Source organism: Pelecanus crispus, chromosome 3, assembly GCF_030463565.1.
Source record: "Pelecanus crispus isolate bPelCri1 chromosome 3, bPelCri1.pri, whole genome shotgun sequence".
Classification (NCBI taxonomy): Eukaryota; Metazoa; Chordata; class Aves; order Pelecaniformes; family Pelecanidae; genus Pelecanus; species Pelecanus crispus.
The window spans coordinates 112,257,936-112,282,433 of NC_134645.1; the positions used below are offsets into that span (position 1 = coordinate 112,257,936).

Here is a 24,498-nt window from a genome sequence, read left to right on the forward strand (position 1 = left end):
AAGAATGCCTAAACATGTACTATAAGACCTTAACATTTCGCAGATACATGTTTACTGCAACAATAGCATTGATTGGAGATGGAGAAAGAACACATTTTCTTTCAGTTTATTATACTAGTTCAGTTCAATATTTGAAATTTTTTAGTTAAAAAGCTATTTGAAATTGGAGAAGAAAAAAATGTTTTTCTTGTTCTAATCTAAAAAAAAAAGGGGGGGTGTAGAAAAATGAAACCTTCTAATGCTGAAGGATAGAGCAGTCTGATAATTCAACAGATTCTCTTCCAGTGACAGTTCTAATTCAGAAGCATTTTATCCACTTTCTGTATTTTAGAAGCACTCTTTTCAATATCATGACCATCCTATAATACTTCAATTTCAGTCACTCTCCTCCCTCTTCTTTCTGACGTTAGTTCTATTTTGCTTTATAGCACAAATGTTACAATTATCCTGATAACAGTTGTCAAAAAAAGATTAAATCCTAAATCAAGGGATAACAAGCATCTGTGCTTCAAGTTTATTATATATGCTCTGCCAGTTCTTACACTTTTCCCTATGTATCTGCTCTTACACACTGGCTAGGACACTACTGAGCTTGACTCCTACAGCAGTCTTACATATGAGTAAGACTGTAGCACAGACAGATAACACAGCTATGTTACTTGTCACGTGGACCGAACTCAATATACATCTACACAGAGAGGCCTTCAAAATTGAAAAGCAATTAACATAGAACAATTTCTCAAGCCCTTCACTTCTGTTGTGGTTTTCCATCATATGGATCATAGTCAATCATTTCACTTAAAACCTTATTGAAGAGTACTCAGAAAGGAACACTACAGGTTACATATAACAGCTAGAATTTCTAGAAAAACAACAGGTACAAGCTACAAAGAACACTAGGAGAACACCAATCACATTTACTTCTTCCCTCAACCTATGGGAATAAACTTTCTTCTGTACATCCTGCCAGTACTGCTGAGAAGAGCACTAGGGAATACTTAAGAGAGATGCATTCAACTTTCCTCCCCATTTTAATGACTGTAGCATATCACATGGCTGTGCCAATGATTTCCCTACATGGACTGTTTTCACTACAGCACAGGAAAGTGAAACCAGTGAAGTCAGTGTCACCTGCTGTCTTCAACACTAAGCAGTTGAGAGCATCACCAGCAGCGTTATTTCCAATACCCTTACTGATGAATTTTCTCTGCAGGAAGTTTTTTTTAATACACAAGTTTACTGTGCGATAAGTGCAATGCACCAGACAGCCATAACTCATAGCAGATTTAGTGTTTTAAATTAATGGATTTCAAATGCAAACTTTATTTTCCTTTTCATCAAAACTAAACAGCAGTTTTGTGTTTGTATGTCTGTATGTTCTGGATCTACAAACCCAAGCTATTTATATTGGGTCTTCATAACCACTGCATAGTGGCACCTATCTTGTTTGGAAAAGGAAAACAGAAAAACAAGATGTGCGTTTGTACACATGCCAGCCTGCATGTGTAAAGTTGCAGACAACGGCCTTCTGCACTTTCTTTTGCCCTCTGGTGGCTTTGTACATCCCTACATGTAACGGAAGTGCAGAACCTGTTTTTGTAGGAATTGAAAAACACATTTGCACTGAGAAAATAAATAGGTTTCCATATATATTTCAATGGATTTGAATAAGAAATTGAATTCTTAAGAGAAGCAAGGGCAAGCAAACACACAGAAGATGACAGCAACATAAAAAATTATTTTTCAAGTATTTAATTTCAAAATGGCCTGGGAAAGGTTTTCAACCAACTTTAAGAGTGCTGCTTTTGTTAGTCACCCACTTTACACATAGAATCTATTTTTGTTGCAGTCGTAACAACCTAACTTAAAAAAAAAAAAAGAATCTCAATATTGTTATGCTTGATAAAGATTTTGCTTTTAAATTTTATTTTTCCTCTTCCTAGCGAGAGGAATTCATCTAGCTTTATCCCATGGATTTAACCCAAGGATTTATCTCAAAGGCTAAAGTTAAAAAAAGAAGAGGCATTCCACCGTGAGCTCCCCAAATAGCGTTATTAGTGTCACAGTGTCAACTCCTACTCTTACAGGAGTTGACCCTTGTGGGTAATTCCACGCCATGCCAAAGCTGAGAATAACTGAAGGACCGCAGAAAACTTGGTGGTCAAAAAGGTGACAGATGAGCTTCTCTGTATACAAAAGTTAGTTAGTACATGTGGAGAAAAATAATTTAAGCCATCCTGATGTGATGCTGCACTCAGAACTGGTAGTTACAACTCAGAAAAGCTCTCTGTCAAGACTGACAGTTCTCTTGACCTAATGTGCAGCAGTAGCTACGGAAGCCAGCAAAACATTGGGCATCCTTACAAAGGGCACCGAGAATAAAATAAAGGATTGTTTCACAGCCCCATAAAAACTCGATATGCCCTTATCTCAAACGGAGAGTGCAATTCTGGTGTTTGCATCAAAACAAGGGCATAGCAGAGTTGGGGAAGGGCAACATAAATGAAGATGATGGAACAACTGTCTTATTAGATGTTCAACAGATTGGAAATATTTCCTTTGGAAGGAAAATACCTTGGGAAGAACATGACCCAAGTTTACAGAAACAGAAAAGCAGTGGCAAGGTGAAAGAATTGCTATTACAGGCCAAATCTTGCAATCTTAGAACGAAGTGGCACTCACTGAAACAGCACAAGAAGTTTAAAAAGAAAGGGTGGGGAGTTTGGCCAGTGAGTAGTAGACTGAAAATTGATGTTACAAAAGTTTGTGGCAGATGGCAGTCTCAACTAGTTCAAAAAGGGATTAGAGACCTGTCTATAAACCTGTCTACGCTGTTCTACATAGAATCTCCTGTTGCGGCCATAGGAGTCATGATATTGGTACAGATGAACGAATAATTGGTCTGATAACAGGTTGGCATTATTCCATGGGGAAGGAAAAAATAAAGGTAGTTCTTATATACTTAAGGTTAACTTTCACAGAAACAGCAGCATGAAGGTAAAATGCCTTGCTGCATCTCACCGATCCACTCCATACCAAAAAATAGTTCACACTAACAAACAGAAGACGGTTCTGTCACTCCTTCCTCCCTGCCCCACCCCCCCCCCCCCAATAGGTTTTCCACCAGAACCAATAGTTATGTCCAAGAAAATTTTTAATTCTTTACAGGGAAAGATTATCCTGAAAAATCAAATCAGGATAACTACATTCCTTTTCCTCCTGATCTATTCTGGAGATAAGTAGAAATGGTATCTCAGCAGCTCTCCATCTGCTCCTCTCAACCCCCAATGCATAAATGGACAGGAATTAGTACTATGTTTTGTGATAACCAATTCTTAAACGAGCCACATTTCAAAACAAAAGGAAGGCACAGACAAGGAATGAAACACACACATGGATTAATTTACAGCACCAAAGACATTCTTACTTTTCCCAACAGTTCAAGTAATCTTATTACTACATTCAGGTGAACTGCAAATAATCCCATTATTATGGAGGAGCATGAGATGGAGAATATTGCCCATATATTGTAAACTGCAAATTTTTATGGAAAACTGTACTTTATTTAAAATTGCTCAAAGTTTTTCTTAGTCACTGAAGCTAAATAGCTGCTCAGTAAAAATGGAAGTCTGAAAACAGACTGATCAATAGCCTTTCCTTCATCAGCACACACATCCTTGGATGCTAGCTTCACTGGTTATCTAGTCATCAAGACAAGGAGATCTGATTTAAGGGGGGAAATGTTGAAAGGATATGAGCAAAAAATAGGATTTGGTTTGCTTGCTTTTATGAAGGGAATGGAAGAAAAAAAACCCAACAAAACAATGATCCTCTTTCCTTTCACAAACTCATTTTCAAAATTTTTGCATTTATAAATATACAAGAGAGACCTTCACTGACAGCTGTTTTAGATTTTAAACAGTTCTGCAATTGACTGCAATCACATTTCCCTCCTTTGAAAGAAATCTCTAGTTTCATTAGCAACAAATACGAGTCAGAACAGATACAATGGCATATACTGATGCCATCAGCACAATAGATGCTTATTAATCGTAGAATCATAGAATCATGTAACAAGTCTGCCTAAGAATCTGCAATAGTATGTAATAAATTTTCATTAACATAAGCATGTATACCACTCAAAGTACAAATGAATTAAAAATGATCATATGGTGTGCCTACTTCATATTTTTTAAAAATTTCAAAATCTCTGAAGTAATTTGCTTCACATCTGTGAAACTGGAATATAACCAAGATGCACCAAGTCTGAAGGAACCCTTATTCGCAGTGTTGAATTTATCAAAACCCTAGGCCTTAGAGCATCAGGGCTTATGCCTTCTTGGGGACCCATTTTCTTTGTTGTAAGAAATTTTATTTCACATGTCAGAAAATGGAATTTAAAAATCACTAATGCTTTTTGGTTGTTTCAACTGCTAAAACTGGTAATGAGAGTTTAACAAATGAAAATGTTAATGCATTTCTAGAGCTCCATTTGCTGATCTTATGCAAATTCAGAAATGTTTCAAAAGGTATTACCTTTTATCAGTAAATTGTAACAAATACAGCTAGAACAAACATTACAAGTGCAAGACAGGGAAAGCTAGGAATAGAAGTCCTAAGTCAAATGCTTGGTAAGACATGTTGATACACCACTAAGATAAAATAACTTTAAATTTGTCTGTACACTGCCACCACACAATTATGTTAGTCGTGTTAGTACAGCAATAAGTGTAGTTTGAGGTAGAACATGCAAGTTAAACTATTTAAATGTTCATTTTGCCTTCACCTGATGGTGTATTTCCAGCAGCAGTTGAGAGTAATCAGATATTAATGGGCATTTAAACATTTTAGGGCTGATTTTCCTGCTAATACTTTTCTTTATACATGATTTAAGAATTTCCTTCATGAACTAGTACATAAGACACCCAAAGAACAAGGTGACAAGTATTCTTCCTAATGTTTTAAAGATCTGTGACTATCAGCTTAAAAAACCCCAAATCTATCGAGAATACACATTCACATCTTTCTTTTTGTCCCTGCATTTCCATGTGTACTCGTATATAACGTGTCGTTCACCCCCTGTTCCCACAGGAATTTTTAAGAAGAAAACTCTAAGAGGAGTAACCGATGAGTATTATTCTCCAAGCAGCACGCGATAAAGCATTCTGTGAAAAACTGCTTTCCTTCAAAACAGCTGTCATTTTTTAATTGTCATTGATGAGACCAAGTTCACACACTTCAAGGATGACAGAAGTACCAGACAGCACATGACACCAGCATCTTTCCTCAGGACTGCCTATGGTCTCAATGTCATCAAGAACAAGATATGTCAGCTGTTTTTTTTAAAAAAAAACAAACAAAAAAAACACCAAAAAACCCACAAACAGTTTCTCTCAAAGTTCTGCTGAAGATCATTCAATTATGAAAAGTGTGGGTAAAAGAGAATCACAAGCAACTCCTAAAACAATTCTTCAGTACATTCTATATAATTTATTGGCATTTATATTTAAGAGTTCAAATTATTCCCTTTTAATTAGCCAAGGCATGAACATTTAAACCTCAGAGTACTCAGAACCTTTCTATAAACTCAGAAATGACCACGCTGGCAAAGAGCTCTGGCCCACCACCTAATTCAGAATTTGGCATCTGAAAGCAGCTAGAAAAAAAGTACCCTTTTCAGAAACAAGAGCTCCAAGATAAATTAGATAATTATCATTGTTAGTCAAATATCTTGCCTCAGTGAATGTATGCACCTAATACCCAGTAATTAAACACTCATTTCAAATTGAGAAGTGTGAAGCTTTCTTTTTAATTCATCAGCATTCTTTAAGACATACCTACACAATGCCTAGCAATCCTAATCATAACATGACCACCTCATACCACTAGACACTGTATAAATGCTATACAAAAAGGATAACTCTGTTCCAAAATACCCTCTTCTCTAGAAGGACCAAATTATCTTTAAAATTATTTCTCTCAATTTTGTGGAATAAGCTGCGACCATACCATTGCAATCAGCCAAACAGCAATTCTTGACCATTATCTTCATACCTTAATTTATTTCATATATATCTTTATCATGACTATTGTCCAATTTATGGAGTACTTGCATGTTTCCCTGCAACCCAGTCTCCAAAACCAACAGTTTGTGTATTTTATAACAACCTGCAACAGAGAACCATAACAGCTATTTTACTTTTTGGCAACTCACTTAAAATAAAGGCAGGTACAGTTCCCTAGCCCTGAGGCTAGCTAGCACAGTTAAGCTCCATGTTTTTTTAACAGGGTAAGCTGAAAGGAGGCAGCCACACTCAAACTGGTCATGAGGTTCTTGGACTACCTCTGGGCATCATTGCCTGAAAGTGCTAGGTGGCCCACACCACAACTGCACAGAAAGCATCCTAACAGTTCAACAGTATGCACTACTGCAAGTCAGTCCCTAGGTCAATGCCACGGCTATGTTCAAGTTACTGGAATACATATATAACCTTAAAAAATCTCAGTCTAATATCCTGAGACTATTTATTTTACTCTATGGGTTACGGTTTCCAGCAAAAATTATCATTATAGCAATACTGATGCAATCAGTAAAACAAGAGCAGACAACTGTCTGATACCAAAACCTGATTATTCAATGCTAAGATTCTTACAGTCAGCAGGCTTTATCCTTCAGAAGCTAGCAGGTAAGCGTTGTTTTGTTCTTAAATAATCTTCAGTGTTGATATAGCTCACACACATATACTTTCCACACCTGCTCCCACCCTGCTTGACATCATTAAAGTAAATCATTCCAAACATCAGACTTTAATGCTGTTATTTTTTGTGGCCCATTATGTCACATTCTAATTCTCAAGTTTTCAATTACATAAAGGTACTCTCGTGACTGAGAAAATACTCTTGCAACCCAGTTCACAGTTGCATAAACAACCAGCATAAACATCTTGTTTAGTTTGCCAGCACAGTTTGAAACAGTAAAAGAAGAAGTTGAAGTCTCCAGGCCGCTGTTCATCTTACAGCAAGATCAAAGCTAAAAGTTAGACTCAACAATTTCAGAATCAACAAATTATTTCACTGATCATTTCAGTAGGTAGCATGGAAAGGAGGAAGAACATAAGGTCTCAGGAAAGTAGGGGGATTTGCAATAGGTGAAGAGGAAAGAAAATGCAAAAAAGAAACCACTGATCACAAAAAATAGAACAGGCATTTAGTCACAATAATAGATTTTTCCACTGACACACACTAAATGGTACAGAAACACCTACAAAATGCTAACACCTAAGGGCCATATCTTACTTCATTAACATTTCTACAGCCTTCCACAGAACTGATTGCCCAAAGGCTGCGTACCACTTTGTACCTTCTTGCTTTCTCACAAATCATAGAATCATAGAATCGTTTAGGTTGGAAAAGACCTTTAAGATCATCCAGTCCAACCATTAACCTACACTACCAAGTCCACACTAAACCAATTAAGGGTAGACTAGACTAAACCATGTCCCCAGGTGCCACATTTACCCGTTTTTTGAACACTTCCAGGGATGGTGACTCCACCACCTCTCTGGGCAGCCTCTTCCAATGCTTGACCACTCTTTCCATGAAGAAATTTTTCCTAATTTCCAGTCTAAACCTCCCCTGGCACAGCTTGAGCCCATTTCCTCTCATCCTATCGCTAACTACATGGGAGAAGAGACCAACACCCACCTCACTATAACCTCCTTTCAGGGAGTTGTAGAGAGCGATAAGGTGTCCCCTCAGCCTCCTCTTCTCCAGACTAAACAACTCCAGTTCCCTCAGCCGCTCCTCATAAGGCCTGTGCTCCAGACCCTTCACCAGCCTTGTTGGTTGCAGCCATACACCTGTCTGTTAAGTGATATATCCCTTATTTACTTTTGAGATCTCCTTCCTTCAGGATTTCCTTATTTCTCCAGTTTTACTATTTCCTTCACTCCCTCACCTTGTCTTTCAGCAAGCATTTTCCTATCAGATGTGTGACAGTTAACAGTACATTGGCATTGCCTACAGTTATGCTCATGAGATATGGTCATCTACTTTCATCCCCCAAAATATATCCTTCACCTGCATGCAGCAGAAACACCAAAATAGCTGCTTTTAATCACTTCCTAAAGACTCACCTTTACAGTAATGGAGATAGCTACCTAGATCCAATTAGAGGTTCAACCAACAAACTATATTTTCCACCAATGCAGACTTCTTGGTCTGGATCATTTCTCTATTTCCTCCCCTGTGTCTTCCCATCACTTCATGTAAACCCACCAGTTTGCCTTACCCCCTTGACTTCTCAAACATTTTTACTATCTCTTCTAAGCATCTGTAGAACATGTATGAGAATGCAGTAACTACCCGAGTAACTAGCTATTACATAGTATCAAAATTTAAACAAACTACTAGTTTCTCACAGACATTCTAAATAGATGAGAGCACAGCAATGCATAAATCTGAGTTTTTATTCTAGCTTATAGGATATAACTAAAGTTTATTCTTTGCAAAACCTGAATACAAGTAGAAACTATTGGACTAAAAGTTCCCTTTATATTTATCAAAATGATTATTTTAGAATTACAGTTTTCCCCAAACACACCATCATGAGCATTCACCCCTTTTACCAAATACTCTGCTGTGCAGATGACATTCAAGGCATTCAGGAAGGAGCCATCCATTGCTGGCAAAACTGACATGGCTGCAAAACCCCTCAAATGGCCTACAGAAAAAGCCCTCTGCATTCCCTTTTCCTTTAACGATGTAACTGAAATTTACTTTCTACAGCACTTTCTAAGTCTTTAGGAAATAGTCCACCTCCATTTTAACAGTATCCTAAAGTGGCAGGTGAGGGAAGGGGAGGGATGTATAAACAGGAGAGCAGAATAAAATGAAGTTCTACATGAAATAAAGCATACACAAGACACACACATACAGCCTGTGCCCATCCCTGCGCATCCACCCAATTAGTAAATTTTTCAAACACACGATGATAGCTTATTATAAACTAGACTGACAAAGAGGGCATCATTCAGGAATTGACGTATTTCCAAGTATTCCCTTGGTTAAGATGAAGTTAACTTCATCTTAACCTGGGGATCCCACTTTTTTCAGCCAACCCTAGATCTGAGGCTTCCATCACCTACTTTACATACAAAAATGATATTAGATACACTCTAGTCTGTTGGTATTTCTCCCTGCCTCAGAAGTAATTTCAAATGGCTTTCCTATTTCCCGTCCTGTAGTCTGAAACTTCAGCAATACCAAGACCGTATATGGAACATATTCCAGCGGAGTCTAGGGCTTTGTCAGGTTTTCATTGTTCTGGTTCCCAAATAACTGCGCTCTAGCGTGATCTATGGGTCTTTAGCGTTTCACCTCATCACAATGAAACATTTATCCTCGTGTAGGCTGAGATGCTCTTTTGAAGAGTGAAACAAGGCTTCTTTCAAACTTTAAGTAGTGATAAACACATGAAATGACTTTTCCCTTAGCAGGTGAATAGAGCTCTTGGATGGCTACCATTTTCTTGCACATCTGAAGACTAATTTATCTTCATTTTTAAACTTCTTATTACATTTAGTGTACCATTATTGTCATTGGTTTATATCTTTATTTGGAGGGTACATTCTTGACCCTCACCCCACTCCATCATTATTATTTTCTGATATTTAAAAGTGCATTTCTACTAAGATGCTATAATCTCCTTAATTACTGTCACCTTTCTTATTCACATTTTTAAAAGCATCATTCCTGTCACATTTTAAAGAGAGTAAAAAATGAATAGTCAACTGACTACAGCTAGTCAGAATAGCAAAAAAGAAGGAAGGTGTAAAGCGCCTAGAATTGTTCTGATGGGATTTTCCACTAAATACACCATTCCCCCTTTTACTTCTGGGCCACTGTGAAGCAAATTATTTGATTTCTGCTTTGTTGAATATAACTTCAAGATATTAATAAATATCAGAAGCAAATAAGCCCATGTAACTTTTCAGAGATTAAGCATTAACCAATTAAAATGCAACTGTAACACTCTAGCTTATTGCCACCTTTATTACCACCACCCAAAACCCTCTGAGCATTGTACCCTTCTCTCAACAATCCTTTTTTTTTTTAATCTGTATCATAGTGAACTTTAACAACCTAATTTAACTTCTAAAGCTAGAAGACTACCATACTAATTTTTCCCCTTAATTCTTACCTATTTTAAAGCTGCCAGCAGCAATCTTATCCTATCCAATAAAAAAAACCCACGCCCTATTTTAATTCAGTTGACTTGCCGCAATAGAGGGGAAAAATGATGCATCAAAATGTCACAAAACTGCGTAACAATGCATAAATTCATCTAGATACTTCAAGTATTAATTTTACAAAGCCTTCTTCCACCATCCCCAAGATATTCATATTTTAATCCTTTTTTTCCCCTCTTATACCTAGCTTCTTTCACACACTTACACACTTTTCTCCCTTCAGTTAAGGAATTTGGGATAAAACATAGCATTCCTAATTCCTTCAATGCTCACAATATCAAATAGCTGCCAAACACATTTACAAAAAAAAAAAGTTACCTCTCAGTGTAATGACTGCCTAAAATAGGTAGCTCATGTATCAGGGATTTTATTTTAAACCATGGATCTGAAGGATTCGATTATATTTCTAAAACACAGGAAAGCCACTAGTTTCACAGATTGCTACGCTGGTATCTCCCCTTCCACCACCATATAGTTTGTTTACAAACCCTAGGAAATCATATTCATTTATTAAAACAGAGATACAAAAATTAAGCTGACTAAACATTACCTGTTACTAAGCAGGTTTTAATGTTTTATCATCCTTTGGCTGTATCCGGACTACAATTTGAATGAGACAAGCAATTTTTAATGGCAAAGGTGGCAAATGACAAAAAGCAGAAAAACAACATCACCTCTGATCAATTACTAGATCTACCAACTACACATCTTTTTTATTAGCAATGTGAGTTGCACAGGAATGGGCTTAATACATTTCTAGCATATAATATCACTGAGTACATTAGAAATGTGTAGCATAGGCAAGTACTATGCCTCCAGCATAATAAACTTCTGATCTTTGCTGAAAGTTAGGCAAGACTACACATAACTAGTAAACCTATCACTTCATAATAAAATCATCTTCCTATAGCATCAGTAGTAATACTATAAAATTCCCTAAGTGATATATCCATCTTTGGTGGGAGGGAGGACCACTATAATCGAGACAGGAACTGAGTAGAGTAAGTTTTCCCTTTGCAATTATGTAGTTTTTCTAAATTAGTATTTTTAATGTGTGTGCATGGGGAGGGGTGGAGAGATAGTTGCACAGTTTTGTCTTTATATCAAGACAAAATGGCCTAGAAAAGGGACTTTCTGGTTAATATCCAAAGATGTATTTGTTCCAATGCTATTGGAACCAGTATTATCCTAGTTAATATCACCATCCAGAATGAAAAGAAACAAGGCTTTATTAATGATGCAACGTCAAAATTAGAAATCAAAGCAGTAAATACTGATGCTAACAGGAAAATGAGTTTTCCTGGGTTTTGACTTAAGAGAAAGGAAGGTTTTTTCCCTTTTTAAAACCTACTTATATAACAATACCCTAGTAAAGTATCTTGAACAAAACAATACAGAGCAGCATTTAAATTAACTTTATTCATTGTTGAGAGAACACAGTTCTCAAACTGTACATACAGCAATGATTTAAATTTCTCTGTGACTTCTTCAGAACAAGTCTAAGCCACCTTATTTTACTTTTAAGGGAAGTTACTTTTCTTGAAAGCATAAGAATTTATATAGATTGTAGAATCAATATGCCAGTAAATAGTAAATATTCTGACAGGCTTTATGTAAAAGAGCAGTAAGTCTTATTTGACCTGTTTGCCAAAAATAAGAGTGGAGAGTCTGCCTCCAATTGTTGAAATAAGCTGTATTTGGCATTTGTGACAGATCTTGCCTTGAGTTTATAAAAAATAAAAGCTCATCTCAGAATGATGACTGAATTGTGGTCACTTGGAAGCTTAGCTATTTATAGGAAAAAAAACATTAATTTATCACAAGTCAGCACTTAAAAAGTCTAGTGGACAACAAGGAAATTAATTTTCACTGACATCGAATCCTAGCTATTATGTTAAGGTTTTTCACATAACTTTGCTCTTCAGTAGGTGTACCAATAATAGTAATAATAATAATAATATACATTTGAAGTTCTACCTCTTTATGCCTTTTTTACTTATATGTGTCACAGACACGTAAAAAGATTTCACACATCCATGAAGCAGGGGGGAAAAAAAAAAAAATTGCAAATCCCCCAGAGAGTGACAGGGACATTAGTATCACCCCTTTTGAAGGAGGTCTCCCACTTTGCCCTGGTTTCGGCTGGGATAGAGTTGATTTTCTTCCTAGTAGCTAGCATAGTGCTGTGTTTTGGATTTAGTATGAGAATAATGCTGATAACACACTGATGTTTTTAATTGTTGCTAAGTACTGCTTATGCTAGTCAAGGACTTTTCAGCTTCCCATGCTCTGCCAGGCGCACAAGAAGCTGGGAGGGGGCACAGCCAGAATAGATGATCCAAACTGCCCCAAGGGCTATTCCATACCATATGACGTCATGCTCAGTATATAAACTGGGGGGGGTTGGCCGGGGAGCAGCGATCGCTGCTCAGGAACTGTCTGGGTATCGGTCGGCGGGTGGTGAGCAATTGCATTGTGCATCACTTGCTTTGTATATTGTTATTATTATTATCATTATTATACCATTATTATTTTTTACCTTATTTCAATTATTAAACTGTTCTTATCTCAACTGAGTGGTTTTTTTCACTCTTACTCCTCTGATTCTCTCCCCCATCCCATCGGGGTAGGGGGAGTGAGTGAGAGGCTGTGTGGTGCTTGATGGCTGGCTGGGGCTAAACCACAACACACTTGTATGATTCAGGGAAAAAAAAGCCTCATAACTATGACTTTGGAAGCAGATGCTGTATATACACCAGGGGAGAAAAAACCTTACATATATACATATCCACACACACACAAAAAAACCCCTTCAGATCTGTAAAATCCCACACCACCATGCTTAGAAGCAGCTAAAACGCCTTCTTTGATAGGAAAAAAAAAAAAAAAAACAAACCAAAAAACCGCAAACATAGGAACTTCCGCATCAAGAAGATCTTTCAACTTTTTATTAAGAGCCCCGCTACATCAATTCAAGGCCTCTGTCAACCAAAACAGTAAAAACTTCTGAGCATTATTATACGAGATCCTTCTCAAACACACACAGAGGGCTTACAACTTCGCATTTGATTCTTGACCCCACAAATAACCCACCATTACCAGCTGAGTACAAGTATTGGTTTCTCTTATGCAATTCTTCGTACTCAGCAGAAATTAATAAAAAGCTTTGCATATTACATTATTTTGCTAAGTTTTATCCCTGCAAGAGAAAAGATAAGTAAATAACATCAGATCCCTTGTATTTCAAAACATACAGCAAGACTGCTGGTGTAGTCTTTGACTTTTTGAGACAGCAGTATTAACTGTCAAGTAGTTAAGTAAAAAAAAAAAAAAAAAAAAAAAAGAGTTTGAACGTCTCAATAATTTTACAGGGGATGATAATGCAATACTGCGGAAGTATTTTTCACTGCATTTTAAAAATATGGTATGATTTAAAAAAGGAAGAGTAGCTAAAATCTGGGGAAAGATGTTTAAAAAGAAATCTTGCATAAGTCATCTCTAAAAAAAAGAATTAATCTGTGGTCTGATAAACAGCAAGTCCAGATGACTGAAACACCAAAACAAACAAACAAACAAATTATCCAGAAATCAATATTTTTCTGTATCACTAGCTGCAAAATGCTTTTTAAAAGTTAATCAAGACTCAAAATCTCTCTTCAAAGTAGGTACACAGTATTACTCTTTCAGTTCAACCATTATTATATTCCCCCAAACCTCCTATATGAAAGGCATACTTCTCCTTTGAGACAAAAAACAAAGAACAGGAAAGCTGTAAAAAAAGTGGCCTTCTGTTTGCACCTACTACATCTTTTTTTCATTAATTAACATAAGACCTTATTCATACCTTGGTTATGCTAACTATCTATAAGTGTGAGAAAGTAAAAGAAAACTCAGTATCTCTCCTAATATAAATGAGGAAATTTCAAAGTTTTTTCATGAGTGCTTCACCCTATTCCATTAGCCTATTTCAACGAGCCATGAAATGCAAAGTGGACATGATTCCACTCTTCCTCAATGCCACATTTCACCACTTATTTAAGCAACTTAAATAATAGCTATTAATAATGGACACACATCCCATTTCCTCAATCTCCCAGTTTCAACAACAGTCAAGATATGCCAGAAATACAGGGCTCAGGCACAAGAGATGGTCACAATACCTACGACTCTTGTTGACAGCATCATCTCATTTGACCGGTACTTCAATGAGGAAAATAGTTAAGAGTCCTCTTAAAATAACAAAACAAATGCAATACATAAAGTGTTTTAAAGGTTTCGATTGCTTAATTTGGTTGCATTACTTCTTGAAATAAGCTGTCTGCTAAACTCAGTACTCATTATTAAAACCCCATGCTGTGTGCTTTCTGTTCTGTACGTTGCTATTTAGAGTCATCAATAATCATTTAAGAATCACATCTTGTTTTCTGCAGAAAGTTTATGCCTGATGATTCTAAATGGAGATGCATGAAGTACAAACAATAAAGCTTAATGTTCAGAAACTAGGTAAAGTAAACTAAATCCAGAACACAAAGAAGCTAGAATAGAAAACATGCATATGAATTAATAGGTCCAATAACAGAAATCAGAAATCTCACAGAAATTTAGAGCGTTCGGATAGAAGCTCAATTCTAGCAAGCTCGATAAGCTCTCTTCCAAAGAGGATTTTCAATTAATATAAATATTGCTATAACGTGCTATAAGGAACATCAAACTCAAATACAGGCCTTTTTGAGAAAAGAGTACAAATTTTTTTTTTCCCTCCATACTTTCTAGAACAATACTTGAGCTTAAAAATAGATACAAATTGAATAAATTAAGACTGGTTAACATTAAATAGTACATTACATACTTGAAATACTGACTTGATAAGCTATTTCGTATCACCTTGCTGTTCAGTTATGTAGGGAAAAAGAGGTAAATTCTTTAAAATGTTGCACACTATTGCATGCAGCACAATATTCTTTAAGGAAAAAAAAATGCAGTCAACTCAGAAAGGCTAGAGAAAGAAACTTAGAAACTCATTTTGGTTTTCTTTAAAGGAGACTTCAGACAACCTTCTCAGATCCTCCTCTGAAACTAGCCAGAAAATTACTAAGATGACCTTAGAATTTCAGGCCCAGTGACTGCTTTCTCATTTTCGCCATGGATCACTGGCAAAGTGAGGAAGTTATCCAGTAAGTCAACCAGAGAGTAAAAAGTAATCAAAAACCAGGCCAATACCACTTCAGTGTTCTCTTAGTCAAAATACCCATAGCTCTTTATTACTCTACTTATGTGAATCTTTTAAAGACAATTATAGAGGATAAGAATGGTGAAAGGAACTTTAGCACTTTCTTTTCAATGAAAAGAACTAGGAGAACCGAGCAATCCTGGCACCTTCTTCTCTAACATAGCCACAAGGTTGAGCAGCAGGAACTCACATCTCTACAGCTGTCCACAGATGCACAACGTCTGAAACTCACCAGCTTATTCTCGTATTCTTGGACTGTATTTCCATGAAAGAATGGACTAATACTTACTAGAAGAAATAATATTTATTCCAATTGACAGCACACATTTCTTGGTTGTCAGAGAGAAAAAGTACTCCCTTCCCCAAGTGATGCAAGTGAATTTTTCAAGCCTCATAACAGAAAATCTTCACACCTGCCTCACCTAAGAAATGCACGAAGGTCCTTAATCTCAATGGTTGTGCACTTAGGTTGCACATGGAGCATTCCTACTGTTTCTGATGAGATATTTAGATAAGAATTTATAGTTCTCTGTAAGTATATCTGCATTAAACATATGACAAATAACATTATATACAAACTTCACCTGCAAATTTAAAGAAAACTTGAAGCTGGCATGATGTTGTTTTGAAAGACATTTACTTCCCCTTTCAAAAGCAAACATATAAGCCAATAAAAAGAATGAACCCTAAAATAACAGGAATATATTTTATTTACCATGCTTTGCATTAATCAGGCAAACAATACTTTTATTTTGCTGCTTTCCTTGGCATGAATGCAAAAGTAGACTTCTAACCAGGATGACGTAAGGATACGAGACAAACGAGGTAAAGGTACAGCAGATGTTCTGAAAAATGCTTGTGTTGATAACTCCACTTTAAAGTGTTTACACATAGCTAATGTTCAATCTTTGCACATGCAAAAATATCAAAACACTTAAACAAGTTTAACATGGTTACAAAGGACTTACTTTTATTGTAGCAGGTTGCTAGTACACCTTTATCTGCAGGACTAGTACTAATGTGCCAAATTTCACCCACTTGATGAAGGAGAACATTTTTGTTTATAATGTTATTTTCATCATCAAAATCTATGATGTGAATCTGCAAATACAATAAAAGAGAACATTAGGATTTTAAATGTTTTCCTGTGGGTCTTAATTATACACGATGACTGCACAGAACAATTTAATGAGAATTTTATAACCGATATCTACTTTAATTAATTGTTATACTAGCAGTTTAGTATATCATTGATTTCATGCAGGATATAGTTTTCTCGAAAAACACCATTTCCCTGTTTTGAGGAAATACCATGTTTATTCGTCTCAATTTTGCAACTTAAAGCTTGAAGGTGATTTTTCATTTTATGGCTAATAGTAAATACGCCACTCGTATTGCAGTTCAACACTTCTTATAGCAATAAACAGAAATAACAACATTACAATCCTTAGTCTAAATGTCTGCACCAATTCTGTATCCAAAAGTTCTTGAACTCAAACATCCTGCAAAGAAAGAAGGGGAGAGAGGAAAAGAACTCTCATTTGAAACAAATACTGTAAACTCAGTAAGAGACTTTTAGAGTTCACTTCAGCAATCACATATCTGCACCAATACACAAATCTGTAATACTTTTTACACTATATGGAAAAATAAAATGTTGAACTGAAAGATGAAGAAAAACAATTAATGCTTAAATATATAGATAAGATTTTTAAAAGACATACAGCTAGGTTTACTTTTTGTGATTTTGATTTTTGTTTGTTGCTGTTTTTTTTTGTTTGAGTTTTTTTGTTTGGTTGGGGGAGTTTTTTGTTGGTTTTGTTGGTTTTTTTTTTTAAATAGGTCTATGTTGCTCTCATTTTTCCTCCCTATTTTTAGTTAGTTGTTTTTCTGTATTTGCCTTATAAATAGAAGAAATTGAGAAAGATTCTAGCCTGGCACAACATACACAAGTAACTTTACTCATGGGACTAATTCCACTAAGCCCAACAGTGAACAAATAAATTGTAGAAGACCCACAATTTTTAAAAGAACGGTATCCTCATTAAAAATTCATTAACAAAGTTGGGTGAACAATGAAGAGAAAAAAACCAAGGGACATCCTATTATAATGACTGAATTCAGTCTATTGAATTAACCACTGAATCACTGCAAAAGTCTTAGCTACCCAGTATTACAGAAAATTTTCTTAAAATACAGAAGCTGCTAAATAATTCTCAACTTAATCTAAATTGCTAATATTATACATTTTATTTTTTTAAAGGGCTGAGTTTACATGTTACCTTTTTCTTTCTCTTCCAAACTGTCATCAGCAGCTCCTCCTTCAAATATAATGCTCATCACCTGGTATTGTTCTTCCCCTCTGTCATCCAAGGTATATAAGAACCTCTGCAGCTGATCAGCAAGCTGTCTTTTCAGACTTCATTTCTTGCCCTGAACCTAGAAATCTACCCAGGAATCAGGACACTATCCATCTACCCCACCAACCACATAACCGTCTTCCTGTCCAACTTGACTGACCATGACTGACCCTCATGCCTTTCAAAACTCTCCAGAGTAACATCACTTAGATTTACCTATTGTTTCACTTTATTCTGGCTTTCCATACATCCCCTCTCTGATCTATCCCCTGTATCCCAATTCAAGGGCTTCTGTCTATACAGATAGCTCTTGCTCATTTTGTCATTAAAGATCAGTTTAACCTCAACCCTTATTTTTTGTTGGTTTTTTTTTTAAATAAAAATTGAAAGACATCATCTCTTCAGTCTTCTATGCTGCTCTAATCAGATACACTTTGATGTTCTGAATAAACCTACAACGCAAACTGTTGACAAGTCAAACAGCTACTTTACAAGCACAGAACTGGAAGGTAAAGAATAGCAACATATTCACAATTCTAAGGTAAAACACTTTCAACAGACTCATGGCAAGAAGAGTAACTCCTGTTGTTATTTTTACACAGCAAAATACTGATAATTGACTTTAGCGTAACAGAGAGAAGGGGATCTACAATGAGGGTGGTGAAGCACTGGAACAGGTTGCCCAGAGAGGCAGTGGAGGCCCCATCCCTGGCAACATTCAAGGTCAGGTTGGCTGGGGCTCTGAGCAACCTGATCTGGTTAAAGCTGTCCCTGCTCACTGCAGGGGGTTGGGCTAGATGGCCTCTAAAGGTCCCTTCCAACCCAAAGCATTCTATGATATGATTTACTGAATCAGATATTTAACAAACTGTGAAATAGGTGAAGATCTGTTGTAGTTTAAAAATTAAAAGTTATCTTAGTTTCCCATGTAAGGCAGTCAGCTGAAAACAAGCACATTTAGCAGATCTATCTCAAACAAAAAAAAAGATAAGAAAAACAAAATAAAAAAAAAAAAAAAAAAAAGAAAAGTGGGGGAAGGCAACCTTCCATTGGAGTCACTGGAGTCTCCTTTGGCAGCTCAACCCAAGTCCCTGAAGGTGAACCACAAATCTAAATCCCATTTACTACAGTCACACACATTCTCTACCCACGCTAACCAGGTTAAGAGGGTCACTCAGCACATAAGCTAACAGAGTGCTCTTTACCCCATCTGAAGCCATTTGAAGGCACAAATAACCAATTTCTCCGCTGCTGTTATGTTTCTGCTTCAGCTGACATCGTGGATAGCTAGAAACTCTGCTGGAACATACAGTTAACCAATTAAAGGTCCAGACTGAGACTTTTAGGAAATATGAAATTTAATTCTTAAGCAAGGGTATTGTTTATACCCTTTGAGTCAAAAAATGACATCTTTCACAGCTATGCCAAGCAACACAGTCTACCAGAAAAAGCTGATCAGCTTAACAGGAAGAACTGAAAAAGTTCCCCCAATGTTTTTCTTCTAATGATCTTCTTAATCATGTTGATTTGAATACAAGATAAATTGCAGTTATCAAATGGAATAGTGACTTTGCTAAATACTAAGGACAAAAGAATTTTCATAGAAAATGTACTAGTACCAAATACTGTACCAGAGTGGTGCCATGAAGACAAATATTTGCAGAAAGAAATATTCACCTATAATAACTGCTGACAGAACTGGAGAAACTTCTATGGGGTTCTATGTTCTAAGTTCTATGGGGTGTTATCCTTCAGTTCTCAAGTCATGATCTTTCTAACTTTTCTTGATGGAATGTAGAATTGAGCTTTACCATGGATTAGTTAGTGCAGCATATGGACACATATAGGTGAGGAAATAGAAAACGGTAAGTAAGCTAAGTCCACACAGAGAACTTTCTCAACATGACCACAGTGTAATGGTTAATAATATGTGTATTCATAGCTGTTGTGGAACAGGATCCTTGTGGGAAACACCTCTTAGAAGTGACTGGTTTTATTACCAGTCATTTACTACACAAATGAGTTACTAATCTGCTCTAATTACACTGGGAAAAATTCCCACTGAACACAACTCTAAGTATCGAGGAAAAGGTAGTGAGATTTGAACGAGAAAAATAACTATTTAGTTCAAAATCTGGAAGAATTACTAATTGCTCAGGAAATTACTAAGGCAGTGAGATGAAAACTAACTAATTTCAACACAAAATCTCTTTTTCTTCAATTATGCAATCTCCATAATTGATTTTCGTTCATCAGGCACTCACAGGCAGCACAGCCTGGAGAACTGTTTCAGTTCGGCCAAAGCTCTGCTTCGTGATTACATAATGCCATGCATTAAGGTAACCTATGAAAATAAGTATTTTAGGTTCTAATACACAAGACTGAAAATAACTTGGAGAGTTCTGAGAATGAGAGAGACCAGGAAAGAATAAGTGATGTATACTTCCTTTATATGCTTCCAAAGCACACAGTAAATGCATCAAACTAAGAACAGTACAAAAAGCCACAGTTTAGCAACAATGAAAGCACTGAGGACAGAAGTTCTAGAACTACACTGTGTAGAACACAGATCTTGCATCAAAAAGAAACCACTTAAACAATTTCCAGCAAGCTATGAGGACCAAATGCCAAGTATTACACAGTTAATATCTCAAATACTGACAGAATACAAAATCTTATAAACATGTTCCTTTGCTTTGAAATCCCAGTGTTAATAGCAAAACATTTTTACCAGATCTCTTACAAATGCCTAAATTGCTTCATACAGCAATAAACCTCAATGAGGCAAAAGTTACCATGCCAGCTATACAACTACTGCTTTTATTTGCACAACACCTGTCCATGACCAGAAGGGAAGAAATATTCTGCACATGATGGCGCTGCATGAGAAACCTCTTACTGTGCAGCACTTGGTCAAGCACTAGTGGCTGCAAGCCAGCTCATAAGTTAGGTTAGGTAACTAAAAAAGTTTTTAAGCAAATCTAGAGAACCTAGTGCTGAATTAAGCAATAATGACTTGAGGCCTAGGGCACTTCTCAGGGATTAGCAACTAGCTGAGAGGAGCTGATGGCCTGAGGCACAGCTAAAGGCCAATAACCCCCAAACATTTGTTAATACCCTAGGAAGCATCCTGCATTTCCATTATTAATGTTATTCATTGGAAAAAGAAAAGTATACTCAATAAAGTTGAAATATGCGTATATAGAGATATTTCTAAAATACATGGTATATACCCAATAAACTTACCTAAATCAGAACATTTAAATTATTGAAGATCTGCTGGATATCAACTGATAAGTGAGAATCGTTCTCCAACTACAATTTTTTATCAGGATTTAATTAGTTGAACCAAGAAGTAAAAAAAAAAAAAAAAAAAAAAAAGTAGAAACCACAGCAGAAAACCACATTATAACCAAATGTCTGAAGACTATCTGAGACAGCACAATCAAAAATATAATTCTGTGTATTTATTTTTAACTAAGCTTGCCCTGCCACTTCTTTTGTTATTGGTCTCACAAGTATTACCTGAAATGTAAAAGAAACTGAATACTCCATCCCCCTTATGCCTTTGAATATTTTTTCCTTGAGCCTCATCCAGTATTATCATTGACTAACAAACTCAAAACCTCACTGGGAATTCAGAGGTCCCAGAGCTATGGTTCCAAGTTAGTTCTGTACAGTCCACTACAGACCAGTTTTTTCAGAAGAGTCGGTGACTGTCTCCATTCTAGAAGCTTCTATGGTAGGTGTCAGCCTTGGCTAACAGCCAGACTCCCACCCAGCCACTTGCTCCCCACAAGCAGGACGGGGAGAAAATAGAAGAACAGGAATGACAATGGGCCAAGCTAAAGACAGGGAGATCACTTACCAATTATTGTTGTGGGCAAAACAGACTTGACTTGGGTAAATTAATTAATTTATTGCCAATTAAAATGAAAATGTAATTACTAATTTGGGCAGTGGGAAAGAAAAAGAGAAACCTTAAACCAGCAGCTTCTCTCCCCTCCTTCCCAGGCTTAACTTCTCTCCAGACTCCTTTAACCCCTTTTAAGCAGCACAGGGACATGAGGGGCAGTGGTGGCTGTGGTCAGTACATAGCGTTTTCTCTCTGATGCACTTTCCATCTCACTCTTTTCCTCTCTTTCAGCATGGGGTCTTCGTGTGTCATGGTTCCTGCAGGAACATCCACCTGCTCCAGTGCAGGTGCTCCACAGGCTACAGTGGATACCTGCTCCACTATGGAGCACCTTCCGTTCTTCCTGACTTTGGTCTTACCTCTGCCGTTTCCTCCGCTGTTTCTCAGTCTTTGTTCCCTCCTCCTCTTTCCATCCAGCATTTTCTCCCCTTTCTTAAATGTTTTCACAGAGGTGCCACCAGGCACCTCAGCTGTGTCCTGCAGCTGGTTCACTGGAACCAGCCATGTCTGGCACAGGCAACCCCTGCCCTCTTCTCAGAGAGGCCACCACTGCAGCTCCCGGGCTGCCAAAGCCTTACCACCTGCGCTCAGTACAGCTTGCTAATTCTTCTGGCCTCACGATCTTCTTTCAGTATGAAGGCATTTACTGAAATTTAGTCACAAAAATTAAAATTGCTGTACAATTGGAAGTATTGTACTTCTAACTGCAGAAGAAACAGCTCACTAGAAATTGAGCCATGAGAGTAACTCAAATTTTAGTTTAAATTGTTGTTAAGCTTATGATCAGGAAGGATATAGCTGATTGCCAGTAATTAATAATGAAAAATCCAGTTTATGAAGCTTCACATACACAGAACTGCGCACATACCAGGAGTCTCGTTAGAGGCAATCAAGGCTTAAAGACTTTTGTTTTACTTTGCATCTCTTCTGTGGTTTCAAGATAGCTCCAGAGAATCTATATATTTAAATTAACAAAAATATGGCAGTTCCTTTACTAAAACAATCTGATTTAGTCATACAATTTAGAAGAGTAATTTCATTTTCAGAAAATACACACGGCTTTCATTCACCTACATTTCTTACCAATATCTTCACATTCTACTCACAGAGGTCTTCAACTTGACTATCACTTAACATTGAAATTCAGAGGGGAGAGAGGAGGAGTGATAGTGGAACAACATTTAAAAAAAAAAAACACAAACCCAAAGAGAAAAAAAAATTACAACTGACATTTGACAGAAAAATTACCTGATTATCATATCTAAGAGACTGTGTTCCAACCAAAAATCTTATTGCATCTGTTTCTGCTGTCTGAGGTGTTAAAGCTCGTGCCTAGGGAAGAAGAAAGCGATTAGAAAAGTCCAATTAATACAATACATTAATTTCAGCAAAAATCCTGACACTTACAGATCAATTATCATTTTAAGCATTACATTCTTACAATCTGCAGACTTTCCTACCCTTTATGTCTGTTTTGGTCAGTACATTTTTTGTGCAGTTTCTCACACTTGTGAGGTACGTGGAACATACGTTATCTGGCCTTCATTATAACAGTGATAATATTCAATATTATAGCAGTTTTTCCAACTGAAAAAGCTCCATAGAACAATGGACAATTCTTAAATATGTTAGCTACCATATCCAAGAAAGAGGCTGTTCTCACACAAGTTTTCAAACCATTCAGACTGAAGATGCCTGCATAAAATTTAAGTCTTTTTCTCACCGTTAACCACCAAGTTTAGAAGAAAGTTAAAAACCAAACCCCTTCTTTTCCACTCCAGGCCACTAGAGATAAGAATTGTCTGAATGATAGGAGAAATAATTTGTTATTTACCTATTGAAAATTTGTCATAATCTTATTATTTTGTTGTATTATTGTTAATGAGAATGCAAGACACTCTGCCTTGCTTCTTTAACTTGCACCAACCACAGTCTTGGAAGAAGCAAAACAACACAGTTAAGGGCCATGGGAGACATTGAAAAATAAAGTATAGCTTGAACTAAAACTACAACTGTTAGTTTGCCCTAGTCAGTAGAGAGTCTTTTAGGTAATTTTGAGTAAATGGGAGATAAAGTAACACACAAAGGCACTTTTGGCAACCATAAGTAAACTGTGAGGAATATCCACTACTTCCCATGCAAAAGATACCCTAATAATATTTTTCAGTAGGAATTCTTTGTTGAAACTGAAAAACAAACTTTTACAATACACATCCTATTTGGCATAAAATAATTTACATCTCTTCAGACACTAACGCCTGTATTGCAAGCAAATACTTCAGAAGGATTCAGGTGAACTGTTGAATGGCCCTTCCTACGGCCATCCCCTTGTGCAGCTAGCTAATGATTACACTCTGGATTCAGGAAAATTTAGCTTCAATATAGTCCTGTTTAAAACTTATTTCTAAATTAATATCAGAAAGATGCTTAGAAACTTGGAAAGGAATATTTGAAATTATATCACAATACATAAATTTAGAACAATTTAATTCTAGAATAGCAACTTGAAGAGATTTGATTTTTCTTAAATAAACGAAAGCAATCCAAACCCTTGTCTGGCAGTAACAATAAGAACCAACTCATTTTTCAGAATAAGCTCTGAACTCCTACAGGGCAGATACTTCTTATCTTGCATCTGAAATGTGTGATTTAGACAATGTAATACTTTGCTTAGATTGAGCGTAAAAAGTTAAAAAATGCAATGAGCTTACTAAGTATAGGCTAGTAGCATAACATTTGTAT

The 24,498-nt window shown here is 36.5% G+C and overlaps 1 protein-coding gene across 1 annotated transcript in view; it reads right to left on the bottom strand.

Moving 5' to 3' along the window:
* EIPR1 (EARP complex and GARP complex interacting protein 1) overlaps positions 1–16,477 on the bottom strand; it is a 76,246-nt gene extending 59,769 nt beyond the window's left edge. Inside the window, exon 1 of the mRNA XM_075707020.1 lies at positions 16,449–16,477. The gene's annotated coding sequence lies outside the window, so the exon portion shown is untranslated. The remainder of the gene's footprint in view (positions 1–16,448) is intronic.
* Between the last annotated feature and the right edge of the window lie 8,021 nt (positions 16,478–24,498).